The sequence below is a fragment of the Nerophis lumbriciformis genome, linkage group LG23, assembly GCF_033978685.3.
Source record: "Nerophis lumbriciformis linkage group LG23, RoL_Nlum_v2.1, whole genome shotgun sequence".
NCBI lineage: Eukaryota > Metazoa > Chordata > Actinopteri > Syngnathiformes > Syngnathidae > Nerophis > Nerophis lumbriciformis.
Genome location: NC_084570.2, coordinates 35,525,055 through 35,536,903, shown reverse-complemented (window position 1 = coordinate 35,536,903; position 11,849 = coordinate 35,525,055).

The window sequence follows — 11,849 nt, the reverse complement described above, 5'->3', positions numbered from 1 at the left end:
ATAGTGGATCCAGCATAACAGTAAGAGTCCAGTCCACAGTGGGGTCAGCAGGAAACCATCCCGAGCGGAGACGGGTCAGCAGCGCAGAGATGTTCCCAACCGATACACAGGCGAGCGGTCCACTCCAGGTCCCGACAGCCAGCACCCCATCCATGGCCACCGGACCTGAGTGTCTCCCCCTCCACAAGGGATAGGGGGGAGCAGAGGAGAAAAGAAAAGAAACGGCAGATCAACTGGTCTAAAAAAAAGGGGGCTATTCAAAGGCTAGAGTATACAAATGAGTTTTAAGATGGGACTTAAATGTTTCTACTGAGGTAGCATCTCTAGTTGTTACCGGGAGGGCATTCCATAGTATTGGAGCCCGAATAGAAAATGCTCTATAGCCCGCAGACTTTTTTTGGGCTCTGGGAATCACTAATAAGCCGGAGTTCTTTGAACGCAGATTTCTTGCCGGGACATATGGTACAATACAATCAGCAAGATAGGATGGAGCTAGACCGTGTAGTATTTTATACGTAAGTAGTAAAACCTTAAAGTCGCATCTTAAGTGCACAGGAAGCCAGTGCAGGTGAGCCAGTATAGGCGTAATATGATCAAACTTTCTTGTTCTTGTCAAAAGTCTAGCAGCCGCATTTTGTACCAATTGTAATCTTTTAATGCTAGACATAGGGAGACTCGAAAATAATACGTTACAGTAGTCGAGACGAGACGTAACGAACGCATGAATAATGATCTCAGCATCGCTCGTGGACAAAATGGAACGAATTTTAGCGATATTACGGAGATGAAAGAAGGCCGTTTTAGTAACACTCTTAATGTGTGATTCAAACGAGAGAGTTGGGTCGAAGATAATACCCAGATTCTTTACTGATTCGCCTTGTGTAATTGTTTGGTTGTCAAATGTTAGGGTGGTATTATTAAATAAATGTCGGTGTTTAGCAGGACCGATAATCAGCATTTCCGTTTTCTTAGTGTTGAGTTGCAAGAAGTTAGCGGACATCCATTGTTTAATTTCATTAAGACACGCCTCCAGCTGACTACAATCCGGCGTGTTGGTCAGCTTTAGGGGCATGTAGAGTTGGGTGTCATCAGCATAGCAGTGAAAGCTAACACCGTATTTGCGTATGATGTCGCCTAGCGGCAGCATGTAAATACTAAAGAGTGCAGGGCCAAGAACCGAACCCTGAGGAACTCCACACGTTACCTTAACATAGTCCGAGGTCACATTATTATGGGAGACGTACTGCATCCTGTCAGTAAGATAAGAGTTAAACCATGACAAGACTAAGTCTGACATACCAATACGTGTTTTGATACGCTCTAATAAAATTTTATGATCGACGGTATCGAAAGCAGCGCTAAGATCAAGAAGCAGCAACATAGATGACCCATCAGAATCCATCGTTAGCAGTAGATCATTAGTCATTTTTGCGAGGGCTGTCTCCGTAGAGTGATTTGCCCTGAAACCGGATTGAAAAGGTTCACAGAGATTGTTAGACACTAAGTGTTCATTAAGCTGCTGTGCGACAATTTTTTCGAGGATTTTCGAGATAAACGGAAGGTGGGACACCGGCCGGTAGTTTACCATGAGGTCAGGATCGAGGTTAGGTCTTTTGAGCAGAGGATGAATAACCGCTTTTTTGAATGCTAGTGGAACAGTGCCAGAGGAAAGTGATAAGTTTATAATATTTAGCACTGATGGACCTAATAATACAAAAAGCTCCTTGATAAATTTCCCAGGAAATGGGTCAAGTAAACATGTTGTTTGTTTTGTCCCATTAACACATCTTAACAATTCCTCTGTTATTTCATCAAAGAGAGAGAAACTATTTTGGAGGGCAGTATCCGTCGTAGATACAGTCGTATCTGTGTTAATAGAACCCAGTTGTAGCTGCGATGCATTGTCTTTAATCTCCTTTCTAATGAGTTCAATTTTCTTATTAAAGAAATTCATAAAATCATCTGCCGAGTGGGTGGCTCTACTGGGAGGAGTCCCTTGTTTGGTTAGCGATGCTACTGTACTAAACAAAAATTTAGGATCATTTTTGTTGAGGTGGATGAGATTTGAATAATATTTAGCTTTAGCTAAGATAAGCATGTTTTTATAAGTTATTAAACTATCACTCCATGCTTGATGGAAAACCTCAAGTTTAGTAGCACGCCATTTGCGTTCCAGCTTTCTACACGATAATTTATGAGCTCTAGTTTCTTCTGTATACCATGGGGTGCGCCTTTTAGGGGCTCTTTTTAGCTTTAGCGGTGCTATACTATCAATGGTGTCGCGCAGGGCGCTTGTACCCGTGATCTTGCCCTTTCGCTCATAACCCACAGATCATGACCAAAAGGTGAGGACAGGGATGTAGATCGACCGGTAAATTGGGAGCTTTGAATACAGGCTCAGCTTCTTCACCACAACAAACCGATCACTGCAGACACCGCACCGATCCGCCTGGCAATCTCACCATCCACTCTTTCCTCACTCATGAACAAGACTCCGAGGTACTTGAACTCCTCCACGTGGGGCAAGATCTCCTCCCCAACTCGGAGATGACACTCCACCCTTTTCCGGGTGAGAACCATGACCCAGACATGGAGGAGCTGATTCTCATACCAATCGCTTCACACTCCCTTGCGAACCAATCCAGTGAGAGCTGAACTTCTGGCCAGATGAAGCCAGCAAGACCTAATCCTGCAGCCACCAAACCGGATCCCCTCAACGGCCTGACAGCACCGAGAAATTCTGTCCATAAAAGTTGTGAACAAAATCGCTGACAAAGGGCAGCGCTGGCGGAGTGCAACACTTGCTGGAAACGGGTCAGACTTACTGCCAGTAATGCGGACCAAGCTCTGACACTGATCATACAGGGAGCGGCCCGCCAAATTTCTTTTAGGCCACAAAGCACATGTAGACTGGTTGGACAAACTCCCATGCACCCTCAAAGATCCTGTCGAGAGTATAGAGTCAGTCCACAGTTCCACAACCAGGACAAAAACCACACTGCTCCTCCTGAATCCGAGGTTCGACCATCTGGCGTAGCCTCTTTTCCAGTACACCTGAATTGACCTTAACAGGAAAGCTGAGGAACGTGATCCCACGATAGTTTAAACACACCGCCTGGTTCCCCTTTTCAAATAGAGGAACCGCCACCCAAGTCTGCCAACATTCAAAGGCACCTCTCTCGTTGTCCACGCAACACTGTAGAGTCTTGTCGACCATGATAGCCCCACACCCTTATGTTTGAACATGGTTTTTGGTATGGATAATCTTTGACTAGCACAAAAGTCCAGTTACAAGACACCACTCTGGTTCAGATCAGGGTGACCGATTCTCCCAAACACGCCTCTCCAGGTCTCACTGTCATGAGCGATGAAGTCCCCCAGGAGAACAAGGTAACCTGAGGGAGCACTCTCCAGTACTCCCTCTAAGGACTCCAGAAAGGGTGGTACTCTGAACCGCTGTTTGGTGCGTAAGCACAAACAACAGTCAGGACTTGTCTTTACACCCGTAGGCGGAGTGAAGCTGCCCCCTCGTCCACCGGGTTAAACTCTAACGTACAGGCCCTGAGCCCAAGGTGACAAGTATTGTCACCCCCGCCCGTCGCCTCTCACTGTTGGCAACGCCAGAGTGGAAGAGAGTCCAGCCCCTCTCGAGAAGACTGGTTCCAGAGCCTTTGTTGTGCGGTTTCGGTTGTGAGACCGACTAGATCCGGCTTGAACTTCTCATTCTCTCGCAAAAGCTGAGGCTCCTTTTCCCCCGACGAGGTGACGCTCCGTGTCCCGAGAGCTGACTTCTGGAGCAGGGGATCGGACCGCCAAGGGCCCTGCCTTCAACTGCTGCCCATCTTACAGAGCACCAAACTTCTATGGCCCCTCCTATGGGTGGTGAGCCCATTGCAGCGGGGACCCACGTTGCCTCTTCAGGTTGTGCCTGGACGGGCTCCATGGGGGCAGGCCAGGCCACCAGGCGCTCGCCCCACCTCCAGGCCTGGCTCCAGAGGGAGACCCCTGTGACCCGCGTCCGGGCGATGGAATCTTTGGTCCTGGATACTAACTATTCATAGAAGTCTTTTAGCTGCTCTTTGTCTGGTCCCTCACCTAGGATCTATTTGTCATAGGAGATCCTACCAGGGGCATAGAAGCCCAGGACAACATAGCTCCTAGGATCATTGGAACACACAAGCTCCTCAAGAGAGGAGGTTTATAATCACAATATTGATAATACTTGGTTAATATTCAGTCACCACATGTAAATGGAGTATTGTTGGCAGTTCTGGGAAGTGCTTTCAGAGGACTTTATGTCAAATTAGTTGATTAGCGCTCTGTGGTCACAGCACGGCTAAAAGTAGTTCCTCTGTGTTAGTGCTTAAAGTAACAATTAAGCTAATACTGGTTTAATACTCAGGTTAGGAGATGTAGAGTATTGTTGGCGCTCTTTTGGATGTTTTAGAAGGTTTTATGTCACATAAACGAGTTAGCACTCTGTGATCGCGGCCCGGCCAAAAGTAGTTCCTCGACGTTAGCGCTTATAATAATATCGCTGATACTTGGCTTATATTCAAGTCACAAGATGTAAATGGAGTATTGTTAGTTTATTTAGAGGTATTTATGTCAGATAAGCTAGTTAGCTCTGTGGTCACAGCACGGCTAAAAGTAGTTCCTCTGTGTTAGCGCTTATAATAATCTTGCTTATACTTGGTTTATATTCAGGTCACAACATGTAAACAGAGTATTGTTGGCGCTTTTTGGATGTTTTAGAAGGTTTTATGTCGCATAGGCTAGTTAGCTCTCTGTGACCGCAGCACGGCTAAAAGTAGTTCCTCGACATTTAGCACTTATAACAATATTGCTAATAGTTGGTTAATATTCAGGTCACGAGATTGTTGGAGTTTTTTGCATGTTTTGGAGGGCTTTATGTTGCATAAGATAGTTAGCTCTCTGTGGTCACAGCGTGGCTAAAAGTAGTTCCTCTGCGTTAGCACTTATTATAACAATGTCGCTAATAATTGGTTAATATTCAGGTCACAAGATGGTTGGCATTTTTTGGATGTTTTGTTCGAAAATTTTGTCACATACATAAGCTAGTTAGCTCTCTGTGATCACGGCACGGCTAGAAGTAGTTCCTCGACGTTAACACTTATAACAAAATCGCTAATGCTTGGTTAATATTCAGGTCAGGACATATAAACAGAGTATTGTTGGTGGATTTTGGAAGTCTTTTGGGGCCCAATAGTGTACTCCTGTTAGCCACCTCCTACTAGATGTATGTTAGGAGTTAGAATGCATGTTGTGGTCTCACATAAGGAGTTAGAATGTGGTCTCACAGAGAGTGTGAATGATTGACACATTGCCAAATAAAAAGTGTAGTTTAAGGTAAATGATTGGAAATGACAACATATTAGACATGATTGATTGAATGGTGTAATCAATTAGAGCATTGATAAGGAGATTACAGCTGCAGCACGTGAGAGGTCAAAGTTTCACAAGCTTTTTGTTCTGTTTTGTTCGGAAGACACACACCTGAGCTGAGCACGCCTCCAACTTCCCAATAACTCTTATCTCAGCACACTTCTCTGGAAAAGTCAAACCGACACTATTTAACATCAGGCCACTCTCTGTCTCTCACACACTCTCTGTCTCTCACTCACACACACACTCACACACTCTCTGTCTCCCACACACTTGGAAAAGCTCTGCCTTGAAGTTGATGCCAGCACATATTAGTGCAGCAGAAGTTGATGCCAGCACATATTAGTGCAGCAGAAGAAGATGCTGATGATGTCTGACAGCAGCACAGAAGAAGATCTGGAGTGTGTGATTTGTTGCCATCAGTATTGTCACCAGCAGCGGGTTCCACGCATGCTCCACTGCAGCCACACATTCTGTGCACCTTGTCTGGAGAAACTCTCCCACCTGGAAGGTGTGATCAGGACCATCTGCTGCCCGCTCTGCCGCTGGATCACCTGTGCCAGGGCCAGCCTCACCCTGCCAGGTGCTTTGTGGGTCAACACCCACATATGGGACATGATTACGGACAGAGAGCAGCAGCAGCAGCAGGAGAAGGAGAAGAACCATCATCTCATCCAGCCCATCTTGTAAGTAGAACACATGTAGAACACATGCAGAACATCTGTGGAACACATGTAGAACATAAAGTACATCTGTAGGACACATGTAGAACATCTAAAGTCATTTGTAGTACACCTGTATGCAGAACATCTGCAGAACATAAAGTACATCTGTAAGACACATGTAGAACATATAAAGAACATATGTAGACATCCAAAGAACGTCTGTAGAACACATGTAGAACATCTGTAGAACATAAAGTACATCTGTAGGACACATGTAGACCATCTAAAGAACATCTATAGAACACATGCAGAACATCTGTATGCAGATCATCTGTAGACCACATGTAGAACATAAAGTACATTTGTAGAACACATGTAGTACATCTAAAGAACACATGTAGAACATCCAAAGAACATAAAGAACATCTGTAGAACACATGTAGTACATCTAAAGAACACATGTAGAACATCCAAAGAACATATAAAGAACATCCAAAGAACATATAAAGAACATCTGTAGAACACATGTAGTACATCCAAAGAACATATAAAGTACATCTGTAGGACACATGTAGTACATCTAAAGAACATTTGTTGATCTGTATGCAGAACATAAAATATATCTGTAGGACATGTAGAACATATAAAGATTATATAAAGAACATCTGTAGGACACATTCTAAAGAATAAAGAACTTATGTAGAACACTTTTAGAACATGTAAAGAACATCTGTAGTACATCTAAAGAACACATGTAGAACATCCAAAGAACATATAAAGAACATCTGTAGAACACATGTAGTACATCCAAAGAACATATAAAGTACATCTGTAGGACACATGTAGTACATCTAAAGAACATTTGTTGATCTGTATGCAGAACATAAAATATATCTGTAGGACATGTAGAACATATAAAGATTATATAAAGAACATCTGTAGGACACATTCTAAAGAATAAAGAACTTATGTAGAACACTTTTAGAACATGTAAAGAACACATGTAGTACATCTAAAGAACACATGTAGAACATCCAAAGAACATATAAAGAACATCTGTAGAACACATGTAGTACATCCAAAGAACATATAAAGTACATCTGTAGGACACATGTAGTACATCTAAAGAACATTTGTTGATCTGTATGCAGAACATAAAATATATCTGTAGGACATGTAGAACATATAAAGATTATATAAAGAACATCTGTAGGACACATTCTAAAGAATAAAGAACTTATGTAGAACACTTTTAGAACATGTAAAGAACATCTGTAGAACATGTAAAGTACATCTGTAGAACACATGCAGAACGTCTGTATGCAGAACATCTGTAGGACACATGTAGAAAATCTAAAGTACATTTGTAGGACACCTGTAGAACAACTGTAGAACACATGTACAACATCTGTAGAACACCTGTAGAAAAACCTGTAGAATTTCTGCACAAAATGTAGAACATCTGTAGAAAACCTCTTAAACATATACAGAACATCTAAAGAACATCTGTAGAATACCAGTAGAACAACTGTGGAACATCTTTACAACACATGTAGAAAGCTTTTAGAAAATCTAAAGAACAAATGTAAAACAACTGTGAAACGTGTAGAAAACCTGCAGAACATCTGTACAAGTGTAGCACATGTGTAAAACACGCAGAACATCTGTAGGACACATGTACAACATCTAAAGAACATCTGTAGAACACCTGTAGAATTTCTGCACAAAATGTAGAACATCTGTAGAAAACCTCTTGAACATCTAAAGAACATCTGTAGAATACCAGTAGAACTGTGGGACATCTTTACAACACATGTAGAAAACCTTTTGAAAATCTAAAGAACAAATGTAAAACACATGTAGAAAACCTGCAGAACATCTGTAGAACATCTGTACAAGTGTAGCACACGTGTAAAACACACATAGTACAAGTGTAGAATATCTCTAGAATACGTGTGGAACATCTACAGAACACCTGTAGCACATCTCTAGTACATGTGTAGAAAATCCACAGAACACCTGTAGAACATCTCTAAAACATGAGTAGAACATCTCTAGAACATGTGTAGGACATCTACAGACCACCTATAGACTGTCTCTAAAACATGTGTGTTACATCTCTAGAACACGTGTAGAACATCGACAGGACACTTGTAGATCTCTACAACATGTGTAGGACATCTCTAGAACATGTGTAGAACATCTACAGAACACGTGTAGATGATCTCTAAAACATGTGTAGAACATCTACAGAAGATGTGTGTCTTGGACCAGCAGTACAATGTTCTGTCTTCTTCAGAGTGGAGTCCAAGTCCCCAGAGGTCAAGTGGACGTTCCAAAGAATGTTCCGCTGTGTCTCGCCGACTTAACATTTGCAGAAGTGGATCCGCTGCTGGTGTTCTTCTTGTCACGTCCACCAAGTTTGTCAATAGTTTTGCAAGAACTTTCACTGTAAAAATGTACAAAATTCCAAATGTTCTTGGTTTCTTCAGTCTTACTGTAAGGAGATGTTGCCAATTTTGACTGTGAAATCTACAATGTGAACATTATTTATGTTTTATATTTATTGTTCAAAGTTACATCTCTCTAATGTTGTGTTCTTTTCTCATGTGAAATCAATCCTTTGTTAAAAAATGCATCAATTATGGCATTAAATAAATGTGATTTTTTTTATACCAATTTCTTAATAGCATGAAATAAATGTCAAAAAAAACTTGTTGCACATCTTCATTCATCTTCTTAACCTTTAAAGAAGTACAAATGCACACCATTTATAATCAATGATTCATTAAAATAAATATTCAGCTGCCATTGTGAATGATTTGTTCCATGGATGACATCAATAACCTTTGGAATTGTTTATTGCAAACTATCACAAATGAATATTGAGGGATGTGTGTCTTTTGTTTATTTACTATATTGTGAACACTTTGCATTTATTTACAACAGTCAGGTGTAAAAATGCAGCAGGAATGGAAGGAGAAATACATAAACGTGATTCAAAACAATATTATATATATATGTATATATTATTTTAAAGAGACATATTGATCACCTTGTTTGCCATCCGGTGAGTAATTATGATAGTCATAATACGTCATCTTTCATTTATCACCTTAAGTGTTTCAATAAGAGTTATATTACAGCACATCATAAAGACTATATTAAATTAACATATTACACGCACACGCATTGGATAAGTTTACGTGAGCTGGGAATTTCGAGCTCCTATGTCATTCGGCAAGTTTATATGATGCATACTTGCCAACCCTCCCGAATTTTCCGGGAGACTCCCGAAATGCAGCGCCTCTCCCGGGACAAATATTCTCCCGAAAATCTCCCGATTTCCAGCCGGAGCTGGAAGCCACGCCCCCTCCAGCTCCATGCGGACCTGAGTGAGGACAGCCTTTTTTCATGACGGGAGGACAACAGGGTGACAAGAACTAAATCATCCAGACTAGACATAAATTGTATTATGTTTATTTTACCTAAAAATAAATATATTTATTAATTTAAAAAAAATAAAAAAAATTTACTATATTTTGCTAAAAACATCAAAATTAATTGTATTTTTATTTGTATTTTTTTGTGACTCCTTATTACATCCAGCCATAGAATTATACATTAAAATAAACATTTGAAATAATTGATTTTAAATTATCATAATAATTAATTTAAAATGACCATATTTAATTATTAAAATAATTGCTTGTTTATCAACAACTTTAGCATTTTATTCATTACATTTTGAAACTCTCAGAAGCCAAGCAATGTTATATTCCTTAATATTTATTTATGCAAGTTTGAAGTATCAATGATCTAAACACAGTTTTGTTTGCATATTTTCAGGATATATATATATATATATATGTATATATATATGAAATACTTGACTTGGTGAATTCTAGCTGTCAATATACTCCTCCCCTCTTAACCACGCCCCGTCCCACCCCCGACCACGCCCCCAACCCCCACCCCCCGAAATCGGAGGTCTCAAGGTTGGCAAGTATGATATGATGATTTTTTATCAATTCGCACACAAAGTTTTTACGGATGCATAAAAGCACACAAGAAGGCAGACAAAATAGAATAATCGTATAAACTAACAGAAAATCACGGAATAAAAGCAGAGTGTCATTAGAAACACTTAAATGTAATATGCACAGTAGAAAAATAAAAAAAATTGTTTAGCCTGGAATTGGGCAGACATTGCTTGGAACGTGGACATTTACAACATTTTGTTTTTGATTCAATATGCGTGATATTATAGCGTGCTTTTTTTGGACTAGTCGCAACATGAGACTGCAGTACTTGCTGTCTGCCAGCAGGCGGCACAAAGTGGGATTAGAGCACACAATTGTGTCCTCTAAAAAGGGAGTGACTGTAAAAGTGTGTTTACTAACAATTGAACGCAAACTAGTACAAGTATTGTACTAGTAGCTGAGATAGGCTCCAGCGCCCCCCGCGACCCCGAAGGGACTAAGCGGTAGAAAATGGATGGATGGATGGATGAAATTGTTAGTTGTTTAGAATGTGGGAAGTTGTCATGGCTTTTGTCTTCATGAGTGAGTTTTACTTATAAAATTAAAATTAAAACTCAGGGGAAAAAAATGGTTTACATGATATTAATCTGTCCATCCATCCATTTTCTACTGCTTGTAATCTGGATTTGAGAATATGGATTTTCTTAGTAGATACGTTTAACAACATTCTCTTAATTTTAAATGATAAATGGGTTGTACTTGTATAGCGCTTTTCTACCTTCAAGATACTCAAAGCGCTTTGACACTACTTCCACATTTACCCATTCACACACACATTCACACACTGATGGAGGGAGCTGCCATGCAAGGCGCTAACCAGCACCCATCAGGAGCAAGGGTGAAGTGTCTTGCTCAGGACACAACGGACATGACGAGGTTGGTATTAGGTGGGGATTGAACCAGGGACCCTCGGGTCGCGCACGGCCATTCTTCCACTGCGCCACGCCGTCCCTGTTTGTTGACATTTGTTTTGTAGAAAAACAACCATTTCTTCTTTGGAAGCGGCAGTAGTTATTTTTTATATTACCCTTCCTCACTTCCTTAATGTTTTTGGACAATAATATGTCCTTGCATTGTTTATCAAGCTTAGCAAACACTTTTTTTCCCCTGGTTGCTGCTAAGTACCATTTTAAGAGTAACCTTCTGTCCATGTCTTCCAACTTCCTCTTAGTTTTCTCCTTTCTCCACAATGAATGATTGACTCCATCTCACTGCAGCTGTCATATAATCCTGTGGTTTATAAAGTGCAATGTCTTCTTCAGTCTGGTGTGTCCTAATCTAATACGGTTCCTTTCTCTTTTGTGCTCCGCTCCCCCTTACACTTTTTCCCACTTCTACTGTGTTCTGTATTGCATACAAGTGTCTTCCTGTTGTACTCATGTCCCAATGCGAGTGCCACTCTTTCAAAAATGTCCTTAAATTAATGATTTTGCCTCGGTCTTACTGAGAGGAACTTCTCTGAGCTGCTCTAGTATCAGTGTCTGCTTTGCCAGCTAATCTGCCAATTATTTTCTCTTTGGGAACCTTTTGCTGGTATTCACCCTCTCAAGCCTGAACAGTATTTCCTACACGTTGTTTGGGTTTGACGGCTTTAAGGTTAGAAGCGGTTAGCTTGTCTTGCTCGACAGCAGTCGTAACTGGTCTTTTACGAGGAATTACTTTCTGCCACTGGATGGCGTTCAAACCAGTGGTGTCAGCAAACAAATCTGGAATTATGGTGGAAAAATGTGGTGCG